We start from the raw sequence: 21,026 nt of genomic DNA, 5'->3' as shown, positions 1-21,026 counted from the left end.
TCAGCCTCTTTCTAAGTCATTGTTCATCCACCCCTTATTGGGCAGGAACCCTTTCCACTTTGCAGACGAGCAAATGGAGGCTCAGGGAGATCTGCTGGGCCTCTAGGATGTTTGCTGTGGAACTAGAAAAAGGCCACTAGTCCCCATTTGAGCCCCAGCTGGACTGGATTCTGTTGGTGTGTGGGCTTTGAGCCCACCTAGGAGGGGTGGGAGCTGCAGTTAGTGGGCACCGTGGTGTGCAGGAGACTGGCTGAGCTGTGTAGCAGAGATGAGACTTGAGGAGGTGAGTTAATGAGGTAAAATATTTTGTCCAGTGTTCACACAGCACACGGGGTGGGGGTAGATGATCATTATTGCTATATTAATGCTAATCAAAGTGATACTATAACTATATTATTTCTGTTCACATTTATAGAACAGTTTTGATAAACCAGGCACTGTGCTAGGGGCTAAGGGGGCCCTCAAACAAAGTATGCAGTGCTGCCCATCCCCTAGGAGCTGCTGAGAGTCTAGGTAAGGATCTATGCAGGTCACACATGACATATTACATGAACAAGGCAAGTGGTGGTAAAGTCATGTGACTTGGCCTTAACGTTTAGGAAGATGTCAAAAGAGAGGGCTGGTCTCACTCACCAATGCCTGGCATTGTGGTGATCAGGGAAGGCTTCCCGGAGGATGTGAGCATCAGGCTCTGGTCCTGGCCCACTCTCAGCCCAGTGTGTTCTGTTCAGCACCCTGAGCTTGCAGGCATGTGGCACAGGGGTGACACTCAGAGAGTGGTCCCAGGGGTGTGTCCAGGGCTGGACAGAGGGCCTAGGTGGGAGAAGCTGGGAGCGAGTGTCCGTGACCTGGCCAGAGTTTTGAAGGGCTGGAGTGACATCAGTTCTTTACCTGCTCCATCCTCCTCTTAGGCTCCAAGGAGAAGAGCCAGGTAAGAGCTGGGTGTAGCTCATCTGTGGCCCTGGCTGGGAGGTTGCTCTGCTGAGAAGCTGACAGCTCCACCCTGTCCACAGTGACCCTAGATACCCATCGCAGCCTTTAGCCTACTGCACAGGAAGGAAAGATCCTTCTCTGCATCTCAGGGATTCCATCTGGTTTTTATTTTCGTGTGTAGCAGTGACGAATGTTGCCGCAAAAAAACAGAAAGAGGCAAGAGAAGCATACCTCCTCCCGTGTAGGGCGTTTCATCGTGTCGTGTCTGTGCTGGCTGACTGATGGAATTTGACATTCCGAGCTCATTAGCTCAGGAGTCACAGCGAGCAGTTTGCACTGGGAGGTTGAAAAGGGGCTTTAGTTTTGGCATCAGTGCGAAATTTGGCTTCCAAGGAGAAGCTGTCTGGCGGGGCTCATCCCATCCTGAGGCTTTCCCTTCCGCTGTGCTCAGGCTTGGCTTAGCTGGGATCTGTGTCCCCTTCTCCAGGGAGAGGGCCAGCTGGGGCCACCCTCCCCATTTCATCTCCCAGGCCAAGACACTCGATTGTCAAAGTTGGAAGAGAAAGTCTGACTCCAGCAATTTGCAGGGTAGCAGGGGAACTGAGGCCAAGAAAGTGGGGGGGGGGGGCTTGCCCAAAGTAGCCCTGCATGTCAGGGAAAGAGGGGCTGTACATAAGAGTGTGGATTCTGGAGGCAGAAAGATGATGCTTCGAAGCCTGCCTCTGTTCCTCACTGGCTGCGTGATCTTGGCCCGCAAATGCCCTTGTCTCAGAGGACTGCAAAGAGATGAAGGTAACATATCTGAAGAGCCTAGCATGGTGCCTGTTTCAGACCAAGGGCTCAACACATGCTAATTATTGCTATTCTCATTCTTGTTATTATTGTGGTTCAGCCCTGACTTGCAGTGTGGCCCATTAGTTCATGGTGAGGTCTTTTCTCTGCCTTCACGAGTTGCCCAATGAGAGTCAAACGGCAAAAGCAGCCTGGAGACTGCTGGGGGCAGCTCTGCTCTGGCTTTGCCCTTTGGCCTGGAATTAAATGGTGAAGTCTCTGGAGACCAGGCAGAAGGGAGGCAGAGCTTCAGTAGGAGGGGAGATGTCTTGAGGGGCAGCAGGATGTGCCAATATCAGTCATCAACCAGGCTCCTGCTCCAGAATATCCTTACTGAGTGAATGAGTGATGAAACGTTTGCCCGTTGTTGATTTTTCTAGACCTGGGCCCCTTGGATGCTCCCCTCTAAGGCAGAAAGAGCATGAGTGTGGGAGCCAGCTGGCCTCAGTTTCTTCATCTGCGAAAGGGGTACTGTTTCTCTTTTGGGACTCAAGGAGATGGTGTGGGTAAAGCATCTTGCACGTAAGCCTCATTCTACTTCCACCTGCACAGAAAAGCTCCAGCTTTGAGGTCACCTCTCCTGCCATTGTGTTCCTCAAACCCTTTTGAAGAGGTAGGAGAGAAGTATTACCACTCCCATGGTGCAGGGGAGAACACGGCAGCCCCAACAGGGTGGTTGACTTGCCCAAGAAGTCATCAACAAAGCCGGGACCTCATGCCAAACCTCTTGGTTCTCAGGCCAGTACCCATGCTGCTATGATGCTTCTGTTTCAGCAGCTGGACAAAAATATGGTTGAAACTAAACAACAAAGTCAGCAGTTTCTCAGCCCTTCTCTTCACTCACCCTGGGGATTGGTTGAACTTTCCTCTTCCAAGACATAAACACTCCCCCTGGGTTAAGGGTGCCTTGGATCTACCCCACAGACCTGAGTCAGACTTCAAACAGGGCTTTGGGTGAAAGGGAAGGGGTTCTCAGCCATAAGATGAGTCACGTGGGCAGGGTGCTGAGACCCCAGGCTGAGGATCCTTCCCAGGCAGACCTTCTGGGCAGATCATGTAAGCGTAGTTTCCTCCCAGCACCTTTCAGGAAACCCTGTACAAACAGCGCCCTCCCCACCTGGCTCGGAGTCCTGGTGTTTAGGATTTAATGAGCTGGCTGCAGAGAGCTCAGTGGGCTGGGGTCAGTCTTCCAGGCCTGCGGAATGCACCTCTGCTGGGCTGGGGCTCTGAGTTTTGTGTTTTGGGCCAACCTGATCCTCATATATCTATTTGGAACCAGCGAGTCCCCCCAGAACATTTTATCAGGTTATTTTGAGTTAGGAGTTTAATAGACATAGAAGCCTTTAAGGAGAGTGAGTAAATGAAGTTGGCAAGGGGGAGTAGGCAGGGGAGAGAGGAGGAAATCACAGGCCGAGTTTTGGAAGAGGGCTTGATTATGTTGGTGACAGCAGGCTGCATCTTCCAGGACAGAAATCTCCTCATGGTTTACAAAACACTTCCCCTCACATAATTCTATTTAATTCACACAACAAGCCTGAGAGGTAGGGAGGGTTCATTTGCCTTATTATCCTGCGTTTACAGATGGTGAAACTGAGGCTCAGAGAGGTGCTGAGATCACACAGCAGACCATGGGCAGGGCTGGGATTCTGGACCAAGCTTGGTTTTCTTTTCCCGGCACCACAGTATCCTCTGCAAACCCTCTGTGTTTTCCACTCCTGAGTTAGATGTCATGGTGGTGCTGTAGAGGGGGCTGCTGGAGCACTGTTCTTCATGTAAACGGGGGTTCCTTTTGCCCTTTTTGTGTGCCCACCCAAAAGCTTCTCTGTGCTCTGCTTCCCTTTGCTCTTCAAGATGCTACCTTAGAGCTACTGGAGCCACTTTGTTCAGGCAGAGGGCTGTACGTGCCCTAGGGCTGATGATCTCCCTCTGGGAAGGTTTGCAGCTAAGGACTGCCTGGAGCAGGGATATGAAAGCCTAGCTTTCTCGGCTCAAGACAGGACAAACTTAGAGGTATAATTTAGCCTTTAGAACTCCCCATGGGACTGGTCCCCAGCTGGGGCTGGGACTTCACCTGAAACTGCACTCTTCTTGCTTCTGTCTGCCTTGCTCCCCTACCATGTCCTTCCTTCAATCTTTCCTGGGAGCACTTCCTTAATTTCTCATGAATCCAGACCTTCAGATGAGATACATTCTTTTTTTTTTGTTTTTGAGACGAAGTCTCACTCCATCACCAGGTTGGAGTGCAGTGGCACAATCTCGGCTCACTGCAACCTCCACCTCCTGGGTTTAAGCGATTATTTTGCCTCAGCCTCCCTAGCAGCTGGGACTACAGGCGTGCACCACCACACCTGGCTAATTTTTGTATTTATAATAGAGATGGGGTTTCACCATATCGGCTAGGCTGGTCTTGAACTCCTGACCTCAAGTGATCCGGCAGCCTTGGCCTCCCAAAATGCTGGGATTACAGGCATGAGTCACTGCGCAGGTGTGGTCAGATAGATTCTCATCTAAAGGTCTGCTTCTGACGTGGACCCAAGACAGGTTCTGAACAAGGGCAGGGCTCCAGAATCAAGATCATGAAAGGAGATGAAATTAGAAAGGGAGGGGAGCTCCCTCACAGAAATCTAAGCGTGAAGGGAGACCTTTTTGAAGCGTTGGCTGGCACAGAGGTGGGGAAGAGGTCATCTGAGAACGTGCTAGAGTGTATTTGTGAATGAACCATATCTTAGAGACTGTGATCTCATTATCTCTTCTGAATGACAAGGGTAAGGTGTTGGCCCATGGGCCTTGGCTATGAACAGGGACACAAACATGCTGGGGACTGCATTGGGTCTGAGACACAAATTAGCATGCAGGACATTGATTAGGGAATGCACTTAGGAAGAAAACCTACAAACAAATCAGGGAAGCAGGATGGGGTGGAGGGAGAAGTTGGGCTGTGATGCAGTTGCAGCCAAGGACCCGGCAGACCCCATGGGACTCTGGAGCTGGGATGGCATTTCAGAGATGACCTGAATGACGCTGGGGGCTGGGTCTTTGTACTCCTGCTTGGACCAGTCCTTGAATGCTAGCTACCCCAGGGAGGGAGGTAACCTTGAACTAGGCAACTTCCTCCAGCTGAAGGAAAGTTCTGGAGAAGGACTCAGCTGCAAGGGATGTGGGTGGTACAGCACAGGGTTCCACCGACGCTCATGGACTGTCTGTTGGGGGGTTTCCACCTGGCATTTTCTTGTCCCTGGTTCATCCAATCTTTGGGTACAGAGGCTGTAGAAAGAAGGGAAACATACCTGCTTTCAATTCCATTTAAGTTAACATGGATTTCTTGAGGAGTTCTTATATGTTGGACCCTTTAAGGCCTGATGAAGAAGAGAAGGTCTTTGTCTTCATGAAACTTCAGTCCAGGTGGAAAGATGCAGCTTTTGCATGTTTGAGAAGTGAAATGATAGTCCAAAGGAGCGGGTGTCTTGATGACTAGTGTTTATCAAGCACTTACTATGTGCCAGGTACTATGCTGGGTACTCAACCCATTTATCTTCTCGTAACAATTCGTGATGGCTTTAGAGTATTCTAGCCTCATTTCACAGATGGGTTCAGTGGCTTTCCTGTAAATACTAGAAAGTGGTCAAAATGAGATTTGTAATTTAAGCATTCTAACTCCAAAAGCCTCAGTTCTAAAGAACCACTTTCCACTGTGTGTGTGGGAACTGAGAGGATGCTGGAGCTTTTTGCAGAGTAAGATGAGGATTGTCAGGGAAGACTGCCTGGAGGTGATGGTACCTGGAAGTGGTGCTACTGACAGCATGTGTGTTAGGGGAGTGGAGTTTGCACCAATGCTATATAGAGAGAAGGCAATCTCTTATTGTAAATTGGTTTATGAAATGCTCTCTTCTGTGTGGTCTGCCTAGATCAATCAGAGGTTTAATGGTTGAATGGTACCCTCTCCTGAGTGGAGGAGGAGTTTTTCTGTTTTCCCTTTTCAACTTTTGTAGTGATATCTGTATCCTGACCGTCACATTCTGCCTCTGCGGTACCCTGACTTGTAGTGTTTGGCAGTTTCTGTGGTATAAATACACCACCATGGCCGATTCATGACTAGTGTCGTGAATAACATGTCACTGGAGGTGGAGTTGGGAAGAGATGCCCACAATTGGCTCTAGGATCACTGCAAGTTACCTTTTGTGTCTCTAACATCTCCACTTCCAGAATTGGATTTTAAGGGTCAGGTCTTGACTTTTACAATGTCTGGGAGGAGCAGCGATTCCTTGGGTCCATTTGGTCCTCACTCAATGAGTGATATCTCACATCCTTATATTCCCAAGTTGAGGACATGGATTACACCGTGAAAGTCTATTGTTCACACAGAGTGAATATCTTTCACCACCCACTCTGGGAAATTGCACTGTCTACCCACCTCCTTCCTCCGTGTTTCTGATACTTAGTGGTCTGGGATCTGCCCAGGACCCACTTTTGCTCCTATACCATAACAACCGTTCACATGGGGAGAGCATTTACAAAGTGCTTTTCAGAGCCATCTTCCCATATAATCCTCCCAACAGCCCGTGAGGTCAGCTGAACAAGGTGTGACTTCTATTACTTTACAGATAAATTATCCAAGGCTCCAGAAGGTTTAAAGACTCACTCAAGGTCACACTGGCTGGTAAATGGTGGTGGAGTAGAATGTAAACCCTTTGGCCTGGCAGGCCCAGTCTGGCACATTTTCTTGTTTTGGACAGATTGAGCGTCATAAATATTGCAGAGTACATTATAAATGAAAAGTTAGGCTAAAAGCTACATGTCTGGACTTATTCTCTTATTTTACATTATTAACTTTAACAATTCTGCCAGACTGGGTGAGGTAGCTCAATCCTGTAATCCTAGCACTTTGGGATTATCTTGAATCTCTTGAGACCAGCCTGGGCAACATAGCAAGACTCTGTCTCTAAAAAAAAAAAAAGAAAAAAAAATTAGGCAGGCAAGGATGGTGGTGGACACCTGTAGTCCCAGCAACTGAGGAGGCTGAGGTGGGAGGATCACTTGAGCCCAGGAGTTGGAGGCTGCAGTGAGCTATGATTGCACCACTGCACTCTAGCCTGGGCAAGAGTGAGACATTGTCTCTAAAAATAAATAAATAAACACTAAGATATTTAAAATTCTGCCAACTTATACCCAATTCCTTTTTTCATTGTTCTCTTTTGATTTTCGGTAGCAGTCGGGAACCAGGAGTTTTGGGGTGGGCGGCATGGCACTTTTCATGGGTGATTCGGTCCCTTCCTAGCCTGCTCCTTGTCTTTTCAGCCTCCCACAAACCCCATACTGCAACAGTCCGGGTGACTGTGAAGGGGTAGGCAGAGGTAATATTTCAGCCTAAGGTGTTTCAGATCAACAACTTCTTTAGTCAAGACGACAAAAGTATTTATTACAGGAAATCCCTGGCAAGGACGATCTCATGCTTCTCAAAGAGACGGCAATAAAGGCAAACTTTTGCCTGGAGCACCGGACTTCTGAGGCTGAGCTGCAAATATCTGACAGAGGCAGCATTAACATTCCTGCAGGAGGTGGAATCTGCCCTTCTGATTAGGAAGCTGTGAACAATGTACAAACATCAGCGTCTGCTTTTGAGGGGAGGGAGATTTATACCTGCGATTTCTCTTGTGATCTGCTGTCCTCTGAGCTTCAGGATGGAACAGCTGCTGTGTTTGACTCAATTTTCAGGAAAGATAAACCTGCCATCCTCCAGATCCACCCACCCGCCTGCACACCCACAACCACGCTCTTTGTGGTATCTCATCCCAGTTTTCTTCCAGTGCAGTCAAAATGTGAATAGCTTGGATGAATGTTTCTAAAACTTGCCCAATAGAAAGTTAAAAGATACTGATTCTGAGGTTCTCCCTGCCCCTTCCCTGCAGTCTGATTCATTAGGTGGGGTGGGCCATCTAAGAAGCGATCGTCTTAACAAGACCACAGGTAATTCTTATAATTGGATATGTCTGAGAAGCAGCAGGTATGGACCAGTGTGTTTCACACGGAGCAAGCACCTGAATCAGCAGAAGGGCTTGCTAAAAATGGAGTGCTGACCCTCTTGGTGGGTGGGTGCATCTGGGGGTTTCTGATAATTTGCATTTGGAACACACTCCCAAGCCATGGGGATGCTGATGGTGAGGGAGGGGTAAAAAGCAGAAACGCTGGAGCCAGACTTCACCTGTCTAAGCCTCCATCATCTGTAACATGGGGTTGGCCGTAACATCCACTTCTTAAAGTGTTGTTGTGAGGACTAAGTAGTAATACTTGTAAGGCACTTAGAACAGATTCTGGCAGATGGCAAACTAGTATTACATGTTTGTTAACTAGATTAAATAAACTGCCAGCCTAGGTTGGAGGTTTCTATTCATTCATCCACTCAACGAATGCTTTCTGAGTACTCCTTCTGAGCTAGAACTGTAGTAAGTATGGGACGATGCAGGGGTGGGTGCAGGCGGCAGAGGCAATCCCTTCGATCTGTGGTATTTTACATGTAATAAGATGCTAAAAGGACACCTACCAGAAGATTATAAATGATTGAAGCAAAGAGGTCAGGGCAGAGGACTTAGGGACTAGTTGAAATGTGGTACATTTCCCCATTTTACAACTCCTTCTGCTCCCTGCACCCTGCCCTGCCCCACTCTGGGAGGTGGTATTTCCTTCTCACTCACAAGTCAAGGGAGACAGGCTCACGCAAGACCACTCAGAAAGCTTGACCCATGTTCCCTAGAATTGGGGACCGGGGTGAATGAGTCTTCCCATGAGTCAAGGAGACCTGCAGGAGACAGTTGACTTTGGCTAGTCAGACAATGTGACCTCAACTGAGAACATCTGAGTTGGGAGGACCTCTGGAAGCCCAGGGGCTGGGGTGTCTTAAGTAGCAGGAGAAGGAGAGATGCCTAGAGGGAGAGTTCTAGAGAAACCCAGAAAAAGCACTCCTCAAGAAAGTGAACTTTGAACGTCTATAATAGCCAGTTAAAGCACAAGATTACATCTGAATCCTCTTCTTCTCCCTCTTCTTTTCCAAACCTGGAGGCCTGGGAGTCGGGAGGAGTAGAGGAGGAGATACACAAGGCTGGGAGGGGAGAAAAGACCATCCTGTTGCCCTTGGCCCCCCTGGGCCTCCCCAGCTAAAGCTGGCCTGAGCTGGGGAGGGCTCCTACACTGTGGGGAGAGTAAGGAGTTAGTAATTATGACTCTGGGCCTGAAATTTTAATTAATGAAATGAGACTATGCTTGGGACTGAAAGTGACTGCAAAGCAGAAAAGCTCTGGGACTTGCCAGAGATTTTGTTCTCAGAGCAGGAAAAGAACAACCTGCAGAGCTGGTTTGAAGGGACAGTTGAGGTTGGGATGAGCAATGTTGGAGAAAGTTGTTCAATAGAATGGTGATACAACCATATTTATCTGAATGCATGAAAATATATAAATACACATATATAATACAGATTCATATCCATATATGTACATATGGATATAGCCATGTCTATAACAGATATATCTATATTCAAAAACTATCATTTTTGAGAGTCCACTACTGTACATGCTCTAGACCAGGTATCATTACATAATAATGTATGTAAAAGGTATTATTACATACTAGTGTATGTAAAGTCAATACTTTAATCCTCAAATAAGATAGATGCCATCCCTATTTTACAGATGATAACACTGAGGGTCAAAGACATGAAATCTTTTATCCCAAGATCACTTAGCAGGTGGCAGAGCTGCAATTCAAACCCAGATTCCCTCCCTCATCTAGACTGGGTATCTGTGGTTCCCCTGCTGTGCTGCCAGTCCTGAGATGGATCTGTCCCCAAGGTCCGGGTCTCTTTAGTGATCTTATGTGGCCTGTAGATTTGTCAATTCCTGTGTCAATATACAGCTTTCTCTTTATGCATAGATTAAGGTGATCCCCTATTGTGGTTAATTGATACGCACTGGCCCAGGCTAAAGGATTCCCCCTCTCCCTTAGCTTGCTCAGGTTTAGGGTAGATAATACAAATGTCCCATGGCTAAAGCATTTGAGAAGGGTGACTGAGTTTTGAAGATTTTGGGGCTAAAATAATGGTAATGGGGGAATCCAAGGAGACGTGGCATGGAGACCGAGCATAAAGCATGATTAATTGGTAAAATAGGTCCCCTTGCTCTGGCTGAGTTTCAGGTTAGGCAGCTCTCCCTCCTCTCTTTCTTCCCTCCTCCATGCACGCTACCCATGTGGCCAAGAGAACTCCTTTGTCCCTGGTGCAGTCACCTTCTGGAACCACGCAAGCCCATTGATCCCATGTCACTTGGCACTGTTTTAGGTACTTAAATCTAGTCTTCCTAAAGCAGGCTTCAATCCTGGGGCACTGTGCTGGGGGAAGCGGAGGACGAGCCAGGTGCCCAGGCATGCACCTGCGCATATGTACAAGACCCTGTGCTTGATTCAAAGCTCTGCTGTTTTCCTCTTGACATGTTTTGACTAAGGAGCCCAACACTTTCATTTTGCATTGGGTCCTGCAAATTATGTAGCTGATTTTGATGGGGAGCATTTTTGTCTGACAAATCCATGTATTCTCCATAGAACCTAGCACCATGCAAAGTCAGCCTGAACCACGTTGTGTGTAAACTTGTTAAACAAATAGCCACAGGCCTGAGCTGCCGTGCGTGGTCAGCATAGGGGTGGTGTGGGCAGGGTGGAGAGATGTTGTATGTGTTACATGGAGAGAGACATGGTGTCCAGGCTTCTGTGCAATGATGAGAAAAAAAGTCCACTCTTAACTGGGATCTCATTCAGGAAGTTACTCTCTTCAACTAAAAGAAAATGATACAATTCTCCCCCCTCCCTGACCAGTTTGTACACTGAGATGAACTCAAGAAACAAATACTCACGGCCAGGCATCTGGCCATAAAATTTCTAAAACAGAAAGAAGCCATCCCATCCCCTTGGGTAATAGGTAATTAGCAGCAGGCATTTTACTAAAGGGATCGGAGAGAGGCAAAGCTTTCCCAGCAAAGCGATTGATAGAGAAATGGCACTGACGGTGGACTGGGAACAAGCCATAAGCAATGACAATTAATGTTCTGCAAATCTCAAGGGTCCTGCGTACCAGGTGACCAACCATCTGTATGGTCAGGGGCAGACCAGGAAAACAGGAACCAAGTCAGGTATTTACAACAGGGGGAGTGTAAGGCAGGGAATTTGAGACACAGATGGTATGGAGGAGCCCAGAAGCCAAACAGAGTTATTTCAATAAAGTACCCCAGAGATTAGCAAGGGGAGGGAGCTACTACCCTGCCCGGCTGGTAAAACGGAGGGAAGAGACGGTGTTAGTGGAGCCTAGTGTGATCTGGAATCAAGTGGGAGTGATGCTTGGAGGAGCTGCTGCCTGAAAGACACCCCAACGCAGAGAGTCAGGAGGAGAAAGACCCTGGCTGCCCTCTCTTCCCCACCCTCCAGTCTCTCTCTCTTGCCTCCCATGGGCTGACATGGGAGTCTGGGAAGTGCAGCTTGCAGTCTCTGCTGTGATACAGAGCTGGGAAAGAGCGCCGGGTAGCTCAGTGGCACCTTAGCACACAGTGGTGAGGTACGCTGCCCATGAGAAGACCAGCAGAGCATCTCAAGGGGATGAGAAAGTTAGGTAAGTTTATCAGGAAGAGTAACATGAGGCCGGTTGCAATGGCTCACACCTGTAATCCCAGCTCTTTGGGAAGCTGAGGCTGATGGATTGCTTGAGCCCAGGAGTTCAAGACTTGCCTGGGCAGCAAGGTGAAAACTCGCCTCTACAAAAAATACAAAAATTATCTGGGCATGGTGGTGCACGCCTGTAGTTCTAGCTACTAGGGAAGCTAAGGGGAAGGATGGGTTGAATCCAGGAGGTACAAGCTGCAGTGAGCCATGATCACACCACTGCACTCCAACCTGGGCAACAGAGCGAGACCCTGTCTCAAAAAATACAAACAAACAAAAAAAGAGTAACATGAGTCATTTATTGATAACATCATGTGCCACGGAATACTTGATTTCATGGAATCTTTTATGACAGTACTGTGAAGTAAGAGTCCTTATCCCATTTTTAGGTATGAGGAGACTAAGGCTCAGGCATTGAATAACTTGCCCAAGCTCTCGGTCACTCAGTGGAGTGGAGGCCAGGTTTGCGCTACTCAAACCTTTGCTTCTTACCACTGTAATGTGACCCCTGCTCAGCCATGCCTCGGCCAAGTGAAGGGCAGATTGACAATGTCAGAATCCCCTGAAAATCATTCATAGTAAGGTCACTGAGTTGTAAAATGTCTAGAATTTTTACTTCATGAATTAGTTCAGCAAATTCTTCTCATTCTCAGCAAATTCTTTTATAGGCATCATAAAGTGACCCCTCCAGGTATTATTTTGGTCAAGTACCCAAACTGGGAATATCCCTTCTGACAGCCTAACTGAGGTTCTGGTCCCCAAAGTGGGAACTTCTAGGAGAACAGAACCCTATAAACAGGATTTATTCTGCATTGTTTGTTTGTTTTTAGCAGTTTTAGTGGTTGTGTAGAAGAAACTTTTTTTTTTTTTTTTGGTGAGACAGTCTCTTGCTCTGTCACTGAGGCTGGAGTGCGGGGATGCAATCACAGCCAGCTTATTGCAGGCTTGACCTCCTGGACTCAAGCGATCCTCCCACCTCAGCCTCCCAAGTAGCTGGGACTGCAAGTACATGCCACGTGCCTGGATACTTTTTGTATTCTTTGTAGAGACAGGGTGTCACCATGTTGCCCAGGCTGGTCTTGAACTCTTAAGCTGCATTCCATCTGCCTCAGCCTCCCAAAGGGCTGGGATTACAAGCGTGAACCACCATGCCCGGCCTCTCATTATCCTCTTAATTTTCATTTCTCTGATGACTGATGATGTAGAGCATCTTTCAGTGTTCTTATTGTCTATCAGTATATCTTCTTTTGAGAAGTGTCTGTTCAAATCTTCTGTCTATTGTTTTCATTGGGTTTTTTGTCTTTTTATTGAGTTGTAAAAGTTCTTTATTCTGTGTGCACATTCTTTTTAAGCTATACGTATTGCGAATCTTTTCTTATTTTCTGTTGATTGCCTGCTATTTTTCTTAATTGTGTCTTTTGAAGAGCAGAAGTTTTTATTTTGATGAAATCCACTTTATTTCTTCTGGGTTTTTTTCTTTTTTTTTGGTATGTGTGTATGTGGGTGTGTGTCTAGCCCAAGATCTGAAAGTTTTTCCCCTATCTTTTCTTCTAGAAATTTTGTAATTTAAACTTTTGTGCTTAGGCTTATGGTTCATTTTGAGCTTTTTTTTCTGTGCCTTTGTGAGCTGTGGAGCAAAATTCGTTTTTTTCTAAATAACTTTCCATTTCTTCCAGCACCATTTGTTGATAAGACCATCCTTTCCCTGTTGAATTGTTCTGGTACCTCTGTCAAACATCAGTTAACCACACTGTTTTAATTGCTGTGGTTTTCCAAGTAAGTCATCTATCTGTCTGTCTATCTATCTATCTATCTATCTATCTATCTATCTATCTATCTATCTTCTATCTATCATTTATGACTTGTATAGCTTATATAGTTAGAAATCAAGTAATGCAACTCCTTCTTTTTGTTCCTTATGTTCAACATTCTTTTGGCTATTCAAAGTTATTTGCATTTTCATGTCAAGTTTAATTGTCAGCATTTCAATTTCTACAAAGAAGCCTGTTAGGAATTGTACGGAATTGCATTAAATCTATAGATCAATTTGGAGTAAATCAACATCATAACAATATTGAGTCCTTCAACCCATGAATATAGTGTATCTCTCAATTTATTTGGTTTATTTCAGAAGTTACTTGTCTCTAATACAATGCTGAAGTTTCTCTATTACTTGTTTTATTGATTTCCACTCCTATATTTATTTTTCCTTCTTTCTGTTAGCTTTGAATTTAAATGGTATGTTCATTATTGTTACTATTTTTGTTTGTAATTTGGTACATGTTTTCATATTGCTCTCATGGAGTAGCCTATTTATATTTTCACCAGCAATATAGCTGGGAGCCTCTTTCTACATTTTTGGCAACTGTTTGGTCTTTACATATTTGGTGGGTAATCTTCATTTCTTTTCATATGCATAAGGGTGGCCATCTTTTCATAAAGTTAAGAGCCTTTAGTACTGTACTTCCTCTTTTGTGAAATGTCCATTCATGACTTTTTCTCTACTTTTTATAAGTTAAAGAAAATAGCACAAATAAAAAAATACAGATGTAAATAAATGAGAGGATTGAACTGGCTCTTTTAAGTCTCAACACTCTCTAAAATTTTAAAGTAAAACCACTCCAGTGCACTTCAAATCAACAAACAACACATCCTAAAGAGACAAATGGCTCTTGATCTATTGGAACAGAGATCCGAATTGAGGAAAAAACCAAGATAGGTGTAAGATTCAGAATTTGGGTGAGTCCAAATGCAATCCCTTAATAAGAAACCAGGGAAGTGTGACTTCTTGACACATGTGAAACAGACCTAGTTGGCTGAAAGAAAGTCCAGTATGCGTCACAAGGATGGGAGGAAGTGCCACTCCAGTGTCAGGCTGTGAGGATGGAAATGCGTTTGCTGGGGAGGGAAGGATTTCCCTGCGGTGGACTGCTGAGATTTCCACACTGGCTTCTGTCCTTGGTTGTTGGATCTCTGAAAAGAAGTGGAAACCTTTCCGGAGAAGAGAGCTCAAGTTACTAAAGAGACTTGAAACCGGGCCCTGTGAGAAGTGATGGAAGGCACTGGGGATACCCAACAGAAGGCAGAAGGTTAGGGTCCCATGAGCTGAGTCCTCAAATGAGGGAAGACCTTTCCTTGGGAAGAACGGGTTCTGCTCATCTCAAAGAGGGAGATTAAAGATCTACAACTAGAGTAAGCAGGGAAATAAATATCAGTTCCCTTTAAGAACTTTCCAATAGAGCTGTCCAAAGATGACAGATGCTTCCCTAGAGTGCTGAGTTCTTTATCATCAGAAGTATGCAAGTATAGGCTACATCTCTTCCAGTGGGAAGGGCTTCAAGTATCTTGTGTACTAGTTAGTCTGCGAGATCTCTTGCAATTCTGGTACTCTCTGATTTTTTACCCCTTTCTATAGACATAGAAAATCCAGCTCGAACAGAAGGCCTTGCAGTGGGATTAAATGACTGAAAAGTGGCAAAGCCAGGTCTAGAACCTAGGTTTTGAAAGTCTTGGTGGAGTTTATTCTAATCCATTTCCATCTACATAATCTTGGGACAAGACTAAGCAAGACGCTTCTGGAAAGTTGTCAGTGAGGGGAGGATTCTGACATCACGGACATACCTGGAATCCAAATTCAGGAGAACTGAGATTGAATTCTGGTTCCCCATCCTTTTTTTTTTTTTTTTTTTTTTGAGACGAAGTCTTGCTCTGTCACCCAGGCTGGAGTGCTGTGGAGCAATCTCGGCTCACTGTAATCTCTGCCTCCTGGGTTCAAGCGATTCTCCTGCCTCAGCCTTCCAAGTAGCTGGGACTATAGGCGCCCGCCACCATGCCCAGCTAATTTTTGTATATTTATTAGAGATGGGGTTTCACCATGTTGGCAAGACTGGCCTCGAACTTCAGACCTCAGGTGATCACCTGCCTTGGCCTCCCAAAGTGCTGGGATAACAGGCTTGAACCACCATGCCCGGCCCTCATTTAGATTCATTAAACTTTCATGGTTTGTGCTTTCCATATGTTTTGTTTGAGACAAGGTCTCTCTGGAGTACAGTGGTGCAAACCTTGAACTCCTGGGCTCAAATGACCTTCCCACCCCAGCCTCCCAAAGGGCTGGGATTACAGGCACGAGCCATGGCACCCCTGCCATCCTTATTATGCCAGTCATTTCATCTTTTTCAATCTTAATTCCCTTATATACCAAATATTGGTGATCTCAAGTGGCACTATCTCTGCTCAGCCAGCCTCTGGAACTTCCCCTTCCTCAAAAATTCCTGTAGGGTTTATCATCTGTACCAACTACTATATCCTCTTTCTTATGGTTCTTCCCCAAGTGTGTGCTTGGTGAGGACAGGGGCCAGACCTTATTGTTGCTTGCATCCCTGAAGCCTCTTTTGTGGCACCTGGCACTTAGCAGGTGCACCTGAAAAAGAGTCTTTTTTTCTTTTGAGACAGAGTCTTGTTCTGTCATCCAGGCTGGAGTGCAGTGGCTTGATCACTTCTGGGCTCAAGTGATCCTCCCGCCTCAGCCTTTCAAGTATCTAGGACTTACAGGTGTACACCACCATGCTTGGCTAGTTTTTATTTTTTCTGGAGATGGAGTCTTGCTGTTGTTGCCCAGGGTGGTCTTGAACTCTTGGGCTCAAGTGATCCTCCTGCCTCGGCTTCTCAAAGAGCTGGGATTACAGGTGTGAATGACTGTGCCCGACCAAGGATCTTGTTTTCTAACATCCCCTCGACTCCTCTTCCTGGGGCCTGGGGAAGCTCTATGGGCTAATGAATGAGATCTCCCTTTACATGTGTTAAGAGAATGTAATAACTCAATAAAGGTGCTCTGCAAGATGGAAAGACAATCAGGCCATCTGCTCTGCCCAGGTGGTTCAAATCAACATGTTTCACAAGGAAGTTTTGCCCAGTTACCTCGAAAGGGTTCTGCTGTCTTAACTGCTAGAAGAGGTTTAATCATAAAAATGTGTCCTGGACAAGAGTCCCTGTCAGATAGGGATATCAGCCAATAGTGCTGTTTTCAACTTTGACTGTAAGATCCTAGTGACAATGGATATCAGAAATGATGACAAGTGTCAAAATAGGGAAACTCTTATGCTTCTATTCTGACAAATGTAGCCCAATGGCCTCAGGGCTTTGTTTTCTGTGGGAAGACAGAACCTTATGCCCATGGCATCTTTTTGGCCATTTCTACTATGGGACCTGGGAGCCCAGAAGCTTCTGGGAAAGTGCTGGTCACCTTGAAGGGCAAGGCTGGCTGACCTGCTTGTTACTTCTAGCTTTGAAATGATGGAGCCAAGGTAGAGGAAATGGAAAGGCCAGGGGGGCCAGGGTGGCAGGTTGTAGCAGATTGTAAAATTGAACAGAATTCTTCACTTCTATGTAGTATTCCACAGCCACACCTGACATGGTTTTGTGGTATACAAGGGACATTTCCCTGCGTATTGACTTCAGGCTTAGCTGTGTAACTTGCTTTGGACAACAAGATATTCACAGATGTGATGTAAGCAGAAGATTGAATGTTATTGAACAGTTGAGCTCTCTTTGCTGCACTTCTGCCATTGTTAAGAAAAGCATGTGCTCTGGGTAGCCGCTGCCCTTTTGGTCTAGACCCCAAAAGGAGATACGTGGAAAAGAGCAATCTCAGCTGAGCCTAAAACACAACTGAACCCCAACTGACTCACAGACCTGCAGGCATGAAAAATGAGTATGTGTTGTAAGGCACTGATTTTTAAAAAAATTTAATAATTTTAAGTTCCAAGATACATGTGCAGGACATGCAGGTTTGTTACATAGGTAAACATGTGCCATGGTGGTTTGCTGCAGCTATCAACTCATCATGTAGGTATTAAGCCTGGCATCCTGCATGCATTTGATATTTATCCTGATGCTCTCCCTTCTCTCCATCTGACAGGCCCCAATGTGTGTTTTGCCCCTCCCTATGTCCATGTGTTCTCACTGTTCGGCTCCCACTTATAAGTGAGAACATGTGGTGTTTGGTCTTCTGTTCCTGTGTTAGTTTGCTGAGGATGATGGCTTCCAGCTCCATCTATGTCCCTGCAAAGGAAATGATCTTATTCCTTTTTATGGCTGCATAGTATTCCACAGTGTATATGTACCACATTTTCTTTATCCAGTCTATCATTGATGGGCATTTGGGTTGATTCCATGTATTTGCTACTGTGAATAGAAGGCACTGATATTTTGAGGTTGTTTGTTATGCAACATTATGTGTCAATAGCTAATACAGAGGTGAAAGTTGGTATGTGTGTGGGGTCATGTTGGATAGACGGTTTCAGTTTCTTTCTTAGGATTCCGACCAGACCTGATAGCTCTCAACCAGTTGCTTCTTGATCTCTCTGGCTACCCTGGTGGTCTTCAATGCTCTGCTTCTCCAAGGAGTTTATGGAATGTGGGCCTAGTCAAGCCTATTCCAAGTCATTAAGTGTGGTAAGTTGTTGCATTAATGTACCCCAATAAATTATACCTCCTGGGTCAATGCCCTTGTGCAATCCCTTCCTAGGTTGACTCTGACCTTGGCTGTGTGACTTGCCTTAGCCAGCAGATAGCAAATGTGTGATGTTGTCTTAAGTTCATGTGCATTGGGCTTGTGTTCTTTTGCTGCCGGAAGCTCATCTGCTGTTTTGTGGAAAAACCAAGCTTAGCCTCTTTTAGGATGACAGACTATGTGGAGAGAAGTCCCAGTCATCTCAGCAGTCCCAGATGTAAGCGAGGCTGTTCTAGATCATCTGGCTCTAGCCAAGCTACCTAGACTAGAACTGCAGGCCACCTACAGAATTATGAGAATTAGTATGTGTTTGTTAAGTTACTACATTTTGAGGCGATTGGCTATGCAGCGAATGCTAACTTATACACCTAGACAAAACACAGTTTGGAAAATCAGTGAGGCATCATTCACGCATGCACACATACTTACTGAGATCTTGTTAAGTTCTAGACATTGTGCTTTGAGTTGGGCTTGAGATCTCCAGCTAGGAGACAAGTTTGGCTCTCCAAATGCAGAACCAGAGGCAGATGGCATTACAAGGGCTTTGTCTGAAGTACTATCAGGGTGAGGTCCACGCATGGTGGATGTTGGCACAGCAGAGAGCAAGGTATCCAAGGCAAAGAAAGGCAAGCCAAGGAAACACTGATTACCACCAAGGAGGAGGGCTGAGGTTCAGGTACAAATTAGGCTGACTTTGAGAGCAGCAGCAAGTAAGCAAGACAAAAGGCCCTAGAACTAGGGAGGTGCCTTCCCCAGGCAGGAACTCTTGCTCCTTAACCTCCAGAGCAGGATGAAAGTCATTCCTGACATCTGTTGGACACTCTCATATGGGGTTTCTCCTTTGATTCTCATGACCCTGTGAGCAGGCGGTCCAGATATTTTTAGCTCCACTCTACCAAAGTGGAGCTGAGGTAGAATGACCTGCCTAGGATCACACACCACTAAGAGGCAAAGCTGGTACTCTGCCTGAGTCAGGGCCGACTTTGTATACCTGTCCACTGCAGTGAAAATCTTTCAGGACCAGGTGCTCAGCATTGGTCCCTCAATAGTCCTGGAAGATCTGGACAATGCAGGACCTAGGGGGGAATAAGTAGTGTCAGTGTTGCCCAGGGCAGGGAATCAGGGTCAAGGGAGTTGGTTGGGTCCCAAGGACCCTGGAAGGAGAGATTGTGCAGGGAGTAGGGAAGACATTAAACCAGTCAGTGATGAAACCAACATCTCTACTGCCTACTTACCCAACCACCAGCCAACCATTCGTTCACCCATCCACCCATCCAATCATTCACTCAGCCAGTCAACTACCCATCCACCTGTTAACCAACTACCCACTCGTCCATCCAGTTAAGTAACTAGTCAATCACTCAGCCATTCAAACAACTAACCAGCCAGCCAGTCTGCCAGCAGACAACTGAGCATCTAAGTATTTAAGTATTAGTTAAATCCTGCTGTGGGCAATGCTCAGTGCTAGAAATAAGGGACACACAAAAGTGAGACTGAGTCTCACTCTACTCCTTTTATTCCTTCACCCCCTCATATCTATTCCATCAGCAAGTAGTTAAACACATCTACCTTTAAACATACATTTCACCTTTGATCCCTTCCATCCATCTCCACTGCTTCCTTCCAAGTCCAAGCCTCCACCATCTTTCCTTGGCTCCTGAAGTAGCCTTTTGTCTGGGGCTTCACGTTCCACTCCTGCGTTTTGATGGTGCGATGGGCCACCTCCCTGTCCTGCCTAAAGCCTTCCAGTGGTTTTCTTGTCACCAAAATAAACCCAGGCGGCCGGGCCTGGTGGCTTACGCCTGTAATTTCAGCACCTTGGGAGGCTGAGGCAGGTGGATCGCCGAAGGTGAGGAGCTTGAGACCAGCCTGGCCAGCATGGTGAAACCCCATCTCTACTGAAAATACAAAAATTAGCAGGGCGTGATGGTGCATGCCTGTAATCCCAGCTACTTGGGAGGCTGAGGCAGGAGCATTTCTTGAACCCAGGAGGTGGAGGTTGTGGTGAGCCAAGATCGTGCCATTGCACTCCAGCCTGGAAAACAAGAGTGAAACTCCATCTCAAATAAATGAATAAATAAATAAATAAATAAATAAATAAATAAATAGAATAAAATAAAATAAAAATAAAGAAAGGAAAAGAAAAGAACAAGAAAAAGAAAAAGAAAGAAATAAACCCAGGATTCTCATCAGGGCTTCCATGGCCTTCCAAGATGGCTGCACTGGAGATACCTCCAGTCTCACCTTCTCCCACACCTTCCCCTCTTTACCCCAATGCACCTCTGCCGGGCTTCTTTCTATTACTCACACCCGTGAATTTGTTCCTGTCTTGGTCTTCTCGCTTGCTATTCTGGAATGGTCTATTCTCAGATCTCAGCATAGCCACTGTCTCTTCAAGAGGCCAGCCTCCATTCAGGTTATCACCTTGGCAGAGAGGCCTTCCCCAAGCACCTGCTCTTATGGCCACTCTGATCACTCTCTTATCATCCTGTTTCATGCTCTGAACAGCATATGTCATTCTTGAGTTTATTTCCTATATGTTACTTGGTTGGTTGTCTGTATCTACCTTTGGAATCAGCTGGGAAGAGCAAGGACCTTGCCTGTCTCACTCACCATAGTAGCCCTCTGGGGTCTAGAACCACAGCTGGCTCATTGCACGTCCTCAGGAAATGGCCATTATTGATATTATGGCCACCATCTGCTTTCTCCTCACTGCCTTTTTCCTTTTGTCCCAGAACGCACTGGTGAGTGCTATTCCACTGCAGGGCATCCTTGTTCTTTCTGAGACAAGGCGTACTTTGCACTTTACCATTGTCCTCTCTGCAGGCCCCCTGAGGGATGTACACCCAGACATGAGCCTGGGAGGGCAAGTGCTGACCCACCTCATGTTCAGGCCCAGCCCTGGTGGGATTTTGGCATTTTGATGTGGTGGACTCACTGCCTACAACACTGGTTACCATCCCCACTGATGGCCTCAAGGCTTGGGGTTCTGATTCTGAACAGCAGTGACCCTGAGTTCTAACTTGGTGAACCCTGTAACCACAAAACCAAATGGCCCCAG

The sequence above is a fragment of the Macaca nemestrina genome, chromosome 9 (assembly GCF_043159975.1).
Source record: "Macaca nemestrina isolate mMacNem1 chromosome 9, mMacNem.hap1, whole genome shotgun sequence".
NCBI classification, from domain to species: Eukaryota; Metazoa; Chordata; class Mammalia; order Primates; family Cercopithecidae; genus Macaca; species Macaca nemestrina.
Note: the sequence above shows the minus strand (reverse complement) of the source record.